The 14,828-nt window shown below is 38.9% G+C and overlaps 1 long non-coding RNA gene across 1 annotated transcript; it reads right to left on the bottom strand.

Annotated features, from left to right (window-relative positions):
* Positions 1 to 3,584: 3,584 nt before the first annotated feature.
* On the bottom strand, positions 3,585 to 12,401 carry LOC121324599. The gene is made up of 5 exons (XR_005951247.1): positions 12,295 to 12,401; positions 9,536 to 9,604; positions 8,764 to 8,848; positions 6,258 to 6,296; positions 3,585 to 4,922 (listed from the first exon to the last, which is right to left on the bottom strand). It is a non-coding gene; the product is annotated as an uncharacterized LOC121324599 (long non-coding RNA).
* Between the last annotated feature and the right edge of the window lie 2,427 nt (positions 12,402 to 14,828).

Genomic DNA, 14,828 nt, shown 5'->3' with positions numbered 1-14,828 from the left:
TGTACAGTTACATGTTAACCTATACTATATCCGAAGTCTATCACACTTATTACAATGTTGTATATCAATGTCTGGGTTTATTACCATTGTGTAATATTAAATGGGAATTATTATTATTATTATTATTATTATTATTATTATTATTATTATTATTAGATTATTAAATAGTACTTGGCTATATACCAGAACAGACAGGACAGAGATTACAGTAAACAACATGTAAACTTTACTTTTAGTGTATTTTAGAATGACACAAATAGCATGTTTCTGGGAAATATCACTAGTCTGCTATATACAGCAATACAGGCAGAGATGTTTACAGAAGTACTGTACGCGTTGGAGAGCGTGGGTAACCCTCTTATTTAATTCACTTTCCTTTTAGTGACCAGAGGCGCGTGTTATTTCCATCAACTGCACTTTCACCTTATGACCAGAGGGTGGCGCTGCAACAGGTGTCAATTTCTTCATTTAACTTCCAGCATAAAAGACTGAAGAAAATAAATTGGTTAAGAACGTGTAAGCGGCAGGGAACAGAAATGTGGGGTTTAGAAGCCCAATTACCCTTCAAACGTTGTTAATTATTATTTGTTAAGGTATTGCCATTTTGATTTACTATCCAGCAACGTGTTTTTCAACAGGATCCTCAGCTGATGCACAATTCTTGCACTATTGTACCGCTCTACCCCATTGTAGATGCAAGTTGCTGTAAACCTAACTTGTTGCATCCTAGTTCATATTGTATGTTAGTAGTGTTATTATTTGCACTGACTGTAAACTACACTGTATTTAAATAGTACTGCAGTACTGTACAGTAATAATAACTGTGCAGTCTCTCCTTACAACCACCAGGGGTCGCGTTTGAGACAACGGTAGCACCGTGCCCATGGAGTTGATCTTTGAATAATGGGCATTTCTGAGTAATGAGCATGATACCGGGTTATCAGGTTTCTGTGTGTGTGTTACAGATACTGTATATAAAAAAAATCTGCAGCTTGCAGTCTTCGTTTAGCTGTTATTCATAGGGATTGTAAAATCGACGACACTTGTTATTCGATTCCTTTGCACTGGGAAATCATCGAATGAGAAACAGAGACATTAAACCCAAATTATGATGTTTCTTTAATACACCTGACACGATTGCGCTACACGACCGGGTCCACGCACGGCGCCTTTAGACCTTCGGATATTACATGGGGCATTACCAAGTTTTCCCATTAGGTGGCGATACAGACCAAGAATTGAAGAAAACTGCAGCACCGCATCGCCTCAGAGGGCAGTGCAATGCAGCGAGGATTGAGACAGGATTGCAGCTATATTGGGCAATTGCATCTAGTAGCCGGTCAGTCAGCAAGTTTTACATGAACCTTCTGAAACATCTGGCTTTTAATGGTATAGGCTACGTATGAGGGACAAATAGTCAATAATAATAATATAATAATAATAATAATAATAATAATAATAATAATAATACAATGTTTTTATAACTTATATTGCAAAAGTTTTTTTCTATTTATATTTAGTTGCTTTCACAAAATAACACCAACAAATGATCCGTTGATCTGCATATTTTGCCAAAAATGTAACAAATAAATTACGTGAGAGACGCGTACAACAGTACAGACAAATACTGTACACTGAACAGAACATGAATGACCTACAATTTGTAGTTTTAGAACAATTACATGTTACTCTATTGCTTTGAAATGACTGGAATGGATGACCTAGATATATATATATATATATATATATATATATATATAATATATATATATAATATCTTATATGCAGAAGAAGGCTCTTGCAATCTGGACACGTCCCGACTTCCCGAACGTTTTCTGTATTAATGAATAAAGTAACTTTTTGTGGACCTAATTACTTTTTCTTTGTGACTTTGCACCTGGATGCTACACAAAAGTTTACGGTAAACTTTACGATAAAATATATGTAGTATAAATGCCATATGATATGCATATATATATATATATATATATATATATATATATATATATATATATATATATATATTAGCTCAAAGAGCCAGCTGCCCAACGTTTCGATATGTTGTACATGTCTTTCTCAAGGGAGCCTCATATATATATGATGAACAGTTCTGTGTATAATGTATCGTTTGTGCAGGTGTTGTTTAAATGCAACTAGCACAGTTATTCATTGGGTGCAATTGACTGATACGTGAAGTTTCATTAAAATGAATCGTCCATACAAAGTTCAGACGGTAAGTGGTGAAAAGACTGCGTGTTGCAGAACGGGCTGCGGTTTACTCGATTCAGGGAAAATATTCACTTTACCTGCGAGTTTTCTTTCTTTGTCACATTTACTAATACCCTCGTGTGGAGGGATTGCTTTAGTGTCCTATTTCAAGCACATTATATCATTTATAGAAGAACGACGTTTGTTCAAGTCAATGACAAACTAAATACTTTTTTTTTTAAATCTAAGTTTACCACTTTTTTTTATAGTTGAGGATGAAGTAGCTTTAATTTGTATAATGTTTTCTATTTTAAATACATGCTTTAATTTTATTTTGTTTATTGAAACGTACACGATGGTATGCAATAGATTGTATAAACTTTTTGTTTTGTTTTTTAATTTGGTAAGATAAAATAAATACAACATTTTACATATATTTTGGGGATTTAAAAAAATAAAATAAAAAATGAAACGACATTGGGTTATATTTCGTAATTCATAATAAGGTGTAAAAAACGTGTATTTGATAAGCAATTGTATATAGCGATTTAACATCGTGGGGGAGTTTGACATTCAGACTCCGCCCACTACTGTTGTCCAATCAGGTTGTGTATTTTAATACAAAGAAACTGCCCGCCCTGTCACATGACAAGTGGGCGGGTAAGAGTCCCCTGATTGCTTGACTTGTATAGGAAGTCTACCAATCAGAAGCTTACTCCTCTGCCCCGCCTCTAAATGCTAATTAATCGCGTTTGAGGAATTCAACATAATTTATGCTGAGCAGCGCTACAGTGATTGGCTGTTGGATACAGAATATTACAGTTTATCCGCTGCTGTTTAAAATTACAGCATGTAGGGTTTCATTTGTTTTGTTTTTAAGTATAGAAACACACAGATGACATTCAACGAACAAACGACACCTGTTATGCTACTGTAGAAGCTTTTTTTTTATTAATAATTACCATTTATTCAGGAACTTCAAAATCTCCGTGTTTTGGCTAAGTAGGTAAGTTTAAGACCATCTATGAAAACACACCGACACTCTTCACGCTGTTGTGTACTGTAATTGAAATACTAAAAAAACTAACAAAAAAAAGTATTTTAAAATGATTATTAGATGTTTTCATCACTCTGCAACAGAGGTTAGCAAACACATGATAGTAAAGCGGCTAAGCCATTTTGACCCCGGTGTGATATTATTATTAAGAAACCATTCATCTATATTGAACAGGCGCTCGCTGTGCGCTGAAAGCACGCATTCCTGTATCATTCAGGGATCGGGGTATCACAAGACAATTCCCGGGGTTCAAAGGGAACGCGTGAGGTCCGAATGGCAGGAAAAAATAACGCTTTACTAATATAGACTATACGACATGTCATAGTTTTGTAAATATTTATTAGGTAGGTTTCAGAAATTCCCTTTTTTGTTCAGTTACAAGTTTTATAAATAATAATAATAATAATAATAATAATAATAATAATAATAAAAGTCCACATCATGACAAAACAAATACAAATCAATGATCGATATGGCTTCGTGTACAAACGAATTCGACGTGCACACTTTAAACGCTGCAATTGTAATCACTGGCACAGCTGTAGATTTATCCGCGGCTTTCCAAGCTTCTAGAGCCGGGACAACCTCAGCGTAACCCGGGGGCCGCCACCAACAAAACTGAACAGCGGTTAACGCAGTTGTCAGGCTGTAATACCAAGGTACTTACAGAAACACACTGGGCAAAGCACAGAGTACAATTACACTGAATGTATTTATTAAAAATGGAACTCTTTGAACAAGGACATTACCGCTATACCGCTGCTATCGTCTTTTCAGTCAACAATCAGAAACCACACAGAATTCAAACAGTGCCAATCTGTGCAACAGCAGAGACAAATAACTATTTAAATGAGTTTCATTTACATTTACTAGCTGCCCGTTACTGTTTCTCAAAGAAAAAAAAAAAAACTCCAACGAAAAATAAGTATTTTGAAGGTACGTGGATTCCCACCAAAAGCAGCCATAACACACAAACGCAAGTTTAATCCAATCCCATTTAACATTACATGTAGTTATTAAATTGTACATTTTGCTCCCATAAAGGGGGACGACGACGACAAAACATTTCTCTTAAATTAAAAAAAAAAACCCTTCTGTGGTTCCGCTGGCTCAGCACTTCCACTCTGTTACTGCATAAGCATTGATTACGCACTTCCACGTGACGTGGGCTGCGTGTCGTGGAACTGTTGCCTAGCAACCACTGACACTGCGTGCGGCGTGAGAAAATCACTCCAGCAGGAACAACACAGGAGCCGAGGCGGCGCATCTAATTCAGGGCTTCTTTTTTTTTTTTTTAATGTAATACATAAAACCTCACACACAAAACATTACATCGGTAAACGGGATGGTCAAATCGGCAGCAGAACTGTAATTCAAAGAGGTTTATTTTTGTTTTTGTTTTTATTTTACGACTCTACCGTTTTAAATTACGCAGTTCTACAACGAAAAAAAAAAACATTTCATTCTAGTGCTTTCTAAACCGCTTTTAATAATCTGACACGGTTTAATTATTACCGCAGAGTGAAAAATGAAACACTGTTTTTGGTTTTGTCCAACAGTCGTGTATAATATCTCTCTCTCTCTCTCTCTCTCTCTCTCTCTCTCTCCTCTACTTCAGAATCGACCGCTTGATCTGTTCCTTTGCCGACTGCAACACCTGAAATAAATAAAAACATTTAACGGGAATTTAGTATCAAAACTGCAATAAAAAAAACATTATACCCCAACGCAGCCTTTTATCTGCAAGACACAAAATAACCAGCAGATGGCGCTGCAGATAACAGGAAAAATGCTTTAGTGTGAATTATAAAATTAATAAATACTTTTGTAGTTTATTTGATTACACAACGTTAGATAAAATATCTAAATTCTGTTCATATATATTAACACAATTGATCTAATTATTTGTTCAATTGAACACATCAAGGTCTTTTACAGCTGATGATTTAAAAAATGCACTTGATTCACGGCTTGCTACCTATGAGACAGTTTGAGACCTGGGGATGAGTGTTAAATGTGTCCAGCTAATCAAATAATTAAACCAGTCAAGTAATTGAGAGCTTGGGGTGGAACGAAAGCCAGAAGACACTGCGACCCTCCAGGAACGGAGTCTGGCAGCCCTGTACTAATCATCATCCATCGTGAAAGACTGTAACTCTCTGAAGATATACCCTTCGAACTCACATGCCCTCATAGCCTGGATTCTGACACCCCCAGGAACCTGTGCTTTAATTCCAACTGAGCTCTCAATTACTTAATTAGATCCTTAATTGAATAGATAGTTTGCTTAATTAGACCTTTTTACTTGTTTTCAGTTCTTGAACAGTCACAGTTTACTTATAAAATGTTACAGCTGACTTGAAATCTGCAGCTGTTTAAGAGCTGAAAACAATTAAAAAGGTCTAATTAAGCAAACGATCAGTTCAATTAAGGGCCTTGTTAATTGAGAGCTCAGTTGAGCAGGCACAGGGGGTCCCCAGGACCAGGGTAGGGAACCACTGCTTTGGGTGACCACCGTGCCTTAATGATGTCCGTCACCAGAGGGCAGTAGGGCGTCATGCATTGTTACACACAGCCTGGCTAGCTGTGGCATACCCTCATTCACAGGTTAGTTAAAATAAAGATGTATTTTGAGGAGGGGGTTACTCGAGCTAGCTACAAGGATCAAATTCCACTGTTTCCATGTTTCCAGGCAGAATTCCTCAGTGAGCTGCACATAGAACACTATCCCTAATGGGGATTACAGGCTAAATGGAAAATTAGAGTCTGGGAAATGAAACGCGGTCAAAGCAAAGTGACATGGAGAGGGGCTAACGCCATGCGGTGCCAGTGAGAGGTAAGAAATGAGTTTTTTGGAGTGTTTATTTTCCCCATGCTTACACCATGCACCCACTGCTCTCTCGGGTTAAACTGGACAAAGTTTTTTACCCCAATTTGTAACACAGCAGACTTTCAGAAGGGCTGCCGAACCTGCGTGAGAAATGTGTATTACCTGAGCCACGCTGTGCTCCAACAGGGGGCTATCATCAACCTAGACAGACAGAGAGAGAAAATAAAAGAAGAGATTCAACTAAATACAAAAACTCCTGGCACAGAAATGCAGTCCATGTACAGCACCTCACAGACGGGTCTAAGCAGAGTGCTCAGCTTGCTGGTTCCCTTAAAACTGTGCAGCTGCTTGATCCGTTAAAATGATCTGCAGCAAGGAACGATAACTTATGCCAACGAGAACAACTTGTTAAAATTTACTGGAATTTGCAAAGCAATTTTGCATTGCCACCCCATGTCTTTTTAAAATACGCTTTACCACACCTCTCTGGGCTTTAACACACTTTGCTATGCTTTTACTAGGGTAAGCTGTTTTCAAGGCATGGCTTTTGTGTTAAAGGGGCAACTGTAGGATAAGGGCAGCTGCAATGGGAATAGGCTGTAGAATGGATATGTATATTTTGACATGCCAATGGCATCTCAGTTGTGTGAACACAGAGTATCGCATCAGGACCTTGTGTGCATTCTGAAGGCGCTGGGTCGCTGTAGACACAAGGGCTCGTGATGGAACAGCATGTAACCCACTTCTAAGGAGCAACTCAAGTGTTAGTTTAAGAGCTCCTACATGCATCTCTAGTTGTTTATAGCTGGTAATGTTAACCATTACAATAACAACGGTGCAAACTTGGTGGCAAAGGGTTTGCTAATGTATTTGAACAATGACCGAACAGCAGCAGCAATTTAAACTTCTATAACCCCTTAAAAGTGTCAGAAAGAGCCACGACACATTCGTTTGAATTCAGATCCCCAGGCCCTGTGCTGTGGTGTCGTGTGAGCACGTGCAGGGTTACCTGAGCTCTCTCTCTATGCGCTGTGAGTCCGCTCGCCCTGCAGCTCAGCGCTACCCAAGATATAGTCAAAGAGAACAAAGCAGTAGGCAGGCTTGGACAGGGTCTACCAAGGGAGAGGGGGTAGGGGGAAAGGAAGAAGAAGAAAGCAGGTAAGAGGAAGGGAGGAAGGAAGGAAGGAGGTAAGGAACGCCAAAACGGATATCTGATTCCTGTTGTTTTTCTGTGGCCTCATTCTGCTGTATTTATTTATTGTTTTATTCTTTTGTGAGGGGATTTATTGAAGAGGGGAGGGTCCGGTTTCACAAAGCATTGCCAGCTTGTATTGAAAAATGCACTGGTTGAAATGTGTGTCTACTTGACTGCTACTCCCATTTTTCTTTACATGAGGCGATCTGCTTCACTGAACCACACTGCGGTTTATCAAAGGACACACATCTTAACAAGTCTGTCACTTTTTTAAAGATATATACCGAGCATCAAAAGAAACATATCACTATTAGAACACATTTCGTTTTGAAAAAAAAAAAATTGGTATACAAATGATGGACATTGACGAAATGTTTTTGGTTTCTTTTTAATCACTTGATCATTCATTCTTGACCATGACATGCTTGAGTGATTATGACTGAAGCATATGCACTTAATCACTTAATTAGTGAGACAGTTGATTGGACACTGGATAGGGAGTGATTTCAGCTGTTGAATTGCAAGCAATAAAGAAAATCACAGAAAAAAACAATATGCCACGTCTGTCAAGAGAGCAGCGCCTTCGTGCGATCGGCATGTTGGGGGCTGGACTAGGGCAGCGTGCTGTGGCTCTGTCAATGAACCGGGAGACCAAGAGTCACGACACCTGCCCGAGATGGACAGATCGTTCTGCAGTATCTCTGTGATGTCAGTTGTTAATCAGCACAATGAAAAGGCACTGCACCTGCTCTAAAACAGAGTTTGTCATTTTTCGATCACATCTAGTGAATTTTATCCAAATATAAAAGTTTATTTTGATGCTCAGTATAGAAACACTGAAAGAAAGGTGATCAGTTCAAGGACAAAACGTTTCAACTACAGCGTTCGTTTCAGCGAACATTTACCGTTTCTTTGAGTTGAATTTACGACAAGGCCTATACGATACATACAGTAATTAAAGATGATGCCTTTAAGGTTAGTGTTTCTGTGAAGACTTTAGGAAAGGCTTCCAGTGGAAAGGCGTGTCATTGAATTTATTCTTTGTTTCTAAATGTAGCTCTACTGAATGTTTGGAAGGTACTGGGTGGACAGCAAGTTACACTTTGCAGTATTGCCTCGTTTTCATTAGCGCTCCCCACGACATAGAAAAACAGATTGATGCTGCTTTTGTTCACAATGGTCACCCCTTCCAAAAATTCAATCACACCGGGTCGGGGACGATGGGGGACGACAAGAACATCTTATAAAATGAGAAAGAAACAGCTTGGAGACATGCAATTAAAAAAAGGTGCAGTTTTAATGCAGACGTATCTCAAATGTTAGCAGCAGTGTAACCTGTACATCCAGCAGAGCACTTTACAATACTGCACAGGCTCTTACCAACGAAGCAATACAAGGAATTCCCCAAAAATAAAAAACAGTATTATTATTATTATTATTATTATTATTATTAAGAATGATAATAAATCTTACTGTCAGTTTTGTGTGTTTTGTTGAAGACATGCTTTTCAAAATTCCTCTGTTCTTTCACGGAAGGATACAGCTCAGAATCATAGTACTGTAAAAAAGGAGAGTGTGTTTAGTTGTATTTGATTTGATAAGGAGAGTGTGTTTAGTTATATTTGATTTGATAAGGAGAGTGTGTTTAGTTATATTTGATAAGGAGAGTGTGTTTAGTTATATTTGATAAGGAGAGAGTGTTTAGTTATATTTGATAAGGAGAATGTGTTTAGTTATATTTGATAAGGAGAGGAGAGAGTGTGTTTAGTTATATTTGATAAGGAGAGTGTGTTTAGTTATATTTGATAAGGAGAGTGTGTTTAGTTATATTTGATAAGGAGAGTGTGTTTAGTTATATTTGATAAGGAGAGTGTGTTTAGTTATATTTGATAAGGAGAGTGTGTTTAGTTATATTTGATAAGGAGAATGTGTTTAGTTATATTTGATAAGGAGAGGAGAGAGTGTGTTTAGTTATATTTGATAAGGAGAGTGTGTTTAGTTATATTTGATTTGATAAGGACAGGAGAGAGTGTGTTTAGTTATATTTGATAAGGAGAGTGTGTTTAGTTATATTTGATTTGATAAGGAGAGGAGAGAGTGTGTTTAGTTATATTTATCATTCTTCTGTATTTCTTGTTTTCTTCAGTTGTTTTACTTTGATGTTTTATTATCATTATTTCCTCACCCACCATGACAGTGCACACATGAATACCCACACAAACCAGGGGTCTGCTTAGAAAGGTACCTTTGCAAGAGGCCGATTGTCATCACTGTCCAATATGAAAAGCACTTTGACTGTATAAAGCGATGCTTCCTAAAAAAAGAGAAACAGTTATTTGCAGCTTTAATTATATCGTCATGTTCTTCAAACTAAGGGCTGTATGCTGTGTGAGCTACTAAACTGGGCAGAGGTAGAAGAGCTGTTGGAACAAAGGCCTACTATCTCTACAGCATACAAACCTAAGAAATATAGACAAAAATTGTGTAAATAGGACCCATGCTATATTATTATTATTATTATTATTATTATTATTATTATTAATACAAACAGTACGGTCACCTCACTTATGCAGGTACCACAGTTTACCATGGTTTCACCGAACTTTTTATTATGCTTTACCGTGCCTCGATTACGATGCTTTGTTAGAATTTACGACGCTAGAACTGGAACGCAACCAGATTCTGACAGGGAATGTTCAGGTCCCGGCAAAAACAAAAACCCGGTCTCATTTACAACCGCCTCACCGGACCTGGAGTTCTAGAACCCGTGCTGACACACTGACAGCGACGGACGGGACTCCGCTCCGCGCTCCAGCCTCCGCCCTCCTGGGATCGCAGCGAGCCGGCTGCCGGGTCAGTCCAAGCCAAAGTTCTGTTATGCACTGACTGCTTCCGACTCAGAGTCTAAGTGTATCACAGAACTTGAGCCGGGAAGACAACTGATGTGATGGGCGATCGGGGTGCGGCTGGAACCCCTGTTCACTCTACCTGCTGTGCGTTGGCTGGGGATGGGGAGGCTGCAGGTATTGAATGCACATCGATCCACTGCAGTCACACAGCAAGCCCCTTGATACTACAGTACAGTAATCGAATCCAGACACATTATTTCAGTTTCTTCCCAAGCATTGCCTCCAGTAAGCAGCTCTATTTTTAAACCCACCACTGCACTGCTGACGTGACGTTTCTATATATATATATATATATATATATATATATGATATATATATTATTAGATATATATATTATATTTATAATAATCCTTTATTATTATTATTATTATTATTATTATTTTTACATTTCTGCTTTGATTTCCAGAGCACCTGTTAGGACAGCGCTGGAAGCGGTTCATTTATAACCTCCTACCGCTGCATACACACATACACACACAGGTGTACCAGGTTGGGTCCTGCACAGCTGAAACTACCTGTGGGTAATGTAAACAAACTGGGCTGCTGATGCCCGCTTTCTCAGGATAGAGAAACAATAAAACCCAGCAAAAAACCCAGCAGCCCCTTATAAACGTTTCCCGCAGTAAAAGCATATCAATGTGCAAGAAAGCACAGTGAAAGCATGGTAAAGAACAGCGAGGTAAACCGGGGTTAACTGTGGTAAATGTGTAGCATTACCACGGGGGAAAGCATGGGACAGACTGCGCAAATTCACCACAGTAAACGTTTATATGGGGCGCTAAAGCACCTGTGCATTCAGATGTAGAGTACAGTAAGGCACTCGATACAAATCACATATTTTGCTTGTAAATTTGGTATGTAGCTGTAACTAAGCTGAAAAAATGCCAGCTTCGGTGACAAAACATCAACAGTATACGTTTTTTTTTCAAAGTTTTTTTGACAGTAAGATTAAATGCCATTAAATCAGATTTTTAATTCATTCGATCTATCTATCTATCTATCTATCTATCTATCTCTTTTAAAATGCCATGACAATTTGGGAACCACCCTAAGAACTTTCAACCTAAACTATGACGACTTGCAGCAATGCAATACGTCACGTCATCTATAGTTGCCAAGGCCTATCTAACTACCCTCTTCACCAACGCAGACGTGCAGTGTGCTTGTTTGTACACATAAACACACTAGCATATCATACATGATTAAAGCAAAAACAACAAACGCGAAACAGCAATTTATAAAAGTTAAATACATTTAGAGCTGTTGTGTTAAATATAACTACAGCAGAGATATGAAACTAAACCCGAGAACAACTGAGTGTAGCGTTTCTACAAGCAACTCGACTGAAAATGCACAGACGTGGCACGACTGCCTGTCAGGAGCATCTCTGCAACCACTCGTGACATGTCAGGAAAGTTTTAAGCGAAGTTTTCATTATTGTTAATATTACTGTTATTAATATTGCATTGCGCCAATATTTGATCTTTGTCAGATTAATTATACAATAGTGTTTATTTATTTATTTGTTTTTTAAACGGCAGTTTATCTCTATGTTAACTTTCTATACTTGTACTGACTGGCTGCAGCGCTTGATCATTCATTTAATTTGATGTCGGTTCCCAGTCTTCCTTCATTCAGCTTCAGGATAATATGTAACGCAGAATTATAGTTTCAATAAAGGTTACAATCATCCCTCCCCTCCCTGGCACACTGTAGTATTCATTTATTGATTATATATATATATATATAAACAATAGAAAAATTTCTATGACGAAGATAACTTATCATATATTTTAATTGTTTAATAGTCTTTTGTAATGCATCTATTAATACGAATGTACTTATTGCATTGAAATAGTCACCCGTACTTACGTACGTACACACACACACACACAGTATGGAAACGTATATGGTTAGCAGCTGCAAAAAAAAATAATACATTTTGTGACATTCTGTGACAATTTATTTAGAATGCCATCCCTTGAGTGTGAGAAGTGTTTCCTGGTAAAACAAATAAAATAAAAATGTAACCCCCTTTGCAATAATAATGATTCTGAAAGAACATTATATGCGCATATTTGCAAAGATCGCCTACCGGAGCTCCGGGTTCCATGGTGGCGGCCGAACAGCTCAGTGCTGTTGACGTGGACAAACTCGAGCTGTCATTTTTAACCAAACCTCGCAGCTCCCGGTGACTCGGCGATGGGAGGCGCCCGAGTCTGCAGTCTGGACGGGCAGTGAAACTGACCCCCTCGGCCCCACATTTGGGCTCCGTCTTCTAATTCGCTTACAACGCGTCTTGGGCTCCGTAATGGAGCCAGAATGGCGTCACTTACACCCCACCGCCCCTCCTCCAAGCTTTAAAATATTGGGGAGACACGGCCTGTTTTGTGACTCACCGGCCGGAGCTGTTTGTGACTTTGACCGGCCGGACGTATTTTTTTTTTTTTGGGGGGGGGGGGGGGGGGGCTAGTAGAACTATTTTGGAACAGAACAGCAGCTGGTTAGAACTGGTTTCGGGGAACGTAGACAAACTGAACTGTAAAACAAACCCCGCGACTGTAGTGTATGCTTAGCCACGGAGGGTAGCGCTCCAGTTCATTGATATTTTAGTGTAGGTGAACATGATCCTGGATTATGGGGGGTTTGAGTGAGTATCTATCCCTGTACTGATCTGGCACTCATAGATAGGGACATGATAGACCGTGTATTATTATTATTATTATTATTATATTATTATTATTATTATAATATTATACAATGTTCAAAATTTCTTAGAAATTTACGTTTAAATGCAATAGCACACACAGGGATTATCTATTAACTCGTGAAGATGCCATTGATTTTTCGAGAAACCTGTTGCTTTTGCTTTAGAAGACCGACCCGCAAGTCTGGGCGTTCAGTTCTTCAGGGGAAAAGGTATTTTGCCCCTTTTCCATTAAAGGGTAATGTAGGTACAGAAAAATTGTATATATATATATATATATATATATATATATATATATCTATATAAGTATATTATATATAGATATCCGTATTCTATATATATATATAATTACACACCAGTGACACTGACACCTTGGCTTTCTTTGCAATTTCTCTAAAGGCAAGACATACACTTTTAAGGGTTATAATGGTCTGTCTGTCTTCCTTTGTTAATTGACTTTTTCTCACCATTATGATAGCAATATACTACTTCCTGCAGTACAATACTATCCAAATGCTTAAGAGGGTGTAGTAACACAGTCTGTTCCAGCACTGCTTTTATACAGATAGAGGGTTTGTAAGTAATCAACAAAAGTTGGGACACCTGTAGGAATTGTTAGCATCAACTTTCAGGGCTTAATTTACTCCCATTACTGTAAGATGTTAACCCATTACTTGTTCCCTGAAAAGGCCTTTTTATATAACTCTGAAATGCACATTATTTTTCAGTTTTTGGTAATTAAACTTTTTTTTTTTTTTAACCCCTGGCAGTTCACCGCTTACCTTTGTACCATTTCAGGTTATTCACTGGACTTGAACTGCTTACATTTCAATAAAAACTGGAAAAATGGGGGGGGGGTTCTAAAACTTTTGACGCGTAGTGTGTGTGTGTATATATATTGATTTAAGGCAGCTGTTATTAAGATGAATACAGTATTAGTAAACGTGTTTTGTTTTTGTGCCTCGTTAACCTACTGTCTGGAGAGACAGGGAATAAACTCTGACGCGATGCCGTCACCCAACCAGCACGCTCTGGAATATTCCACGCCTGCGCACTGCGTGAGTCAGCGTGGTGTTGCAGAGCAGGACATTCTGCAAGTCACGGTGGCCTGGAAAGGGGGGCTCTTGACACACAACGCTGCTGTCAAAGAAAACTAGCTGCAAACCCGAGTCCGGGGCACAAGGGCCAATCCAGTACTGTAAACACTTAACCTACGGCTAGCTGTAAGTATCAAAAAGATGTACATCTTTATTTTTTCTATTCACTGAAAGCAGCCGGCGACACTTCTTCATAAGTATCTGGATCATGTTAGTAAGCGCTGCAGTAACATTACAATGCGGATTTATTTAATGTTCATGTGCGTTTTTGTTTAATAATAATAATAATAATAATAATGGCTGTAAAACATTTTAATGTCTAATAGAAAGTGTTTTTCTGCCCCGGCGTGGTGAGGTTAAAAGCTCGTTATAGTACAATAATAAAGGGGTTGTTTTTCTACGCCCCTCCATGTCTCTCCCCCCCCCCTTCTTGTAGAGAAGCCCCACCCCTGGTTCAGGCTCATTGGTTGTTTGGCGTCAGGAGGCGGCTGCCGACACTGTAGCTTGGACTCTGATTGGTTTGCCGCTTGTTGCCAGCGTGGTTTACAGTGCCCGGGCGGAAGCGTGCCGGTTGGACGCTTCCTGGGTTGTTGTCAGGGTGGTTTTGGGTAACGGCGGGGGGTGTCTCCACGCTCGTGTGTTTTGCTGTTGGGTTTGGATGGGTCCCGATTACAGACAGCAAACAGGGGGCCGCCAAGGGCTGGCTGAGAGAGGAGGGTTTGAAGAGGCGCAACATCACTGAACCAGTATGAAGTCACTTTGGGAGGGGAGTAACGCAAAACTGGGAGGCGATACATATACAATTCAGCAGAAGAGGCAGCAATC

Source organism: Polyodon spathula, chromosome 12 (assembly GCF_017654505.1).
Source record: "Polyodon spathula isolate WHYD16114869_AA chromosome 12, ASM1765450v1, whole genome shotgun sequence".
Taxonomy (NCBI): domain Eukaryota; kingdom Metazoa; phylum Chordata; class Actinopteri; order Acipenseriformes; family Polyodontidae; genus Polyodon; species Polyodon spathula.
The sequence above is the reverse complement of the archived record's forward strand: the minus strand, read 5'-3'. Positions and strand labels throughout refer to the sequence as shown.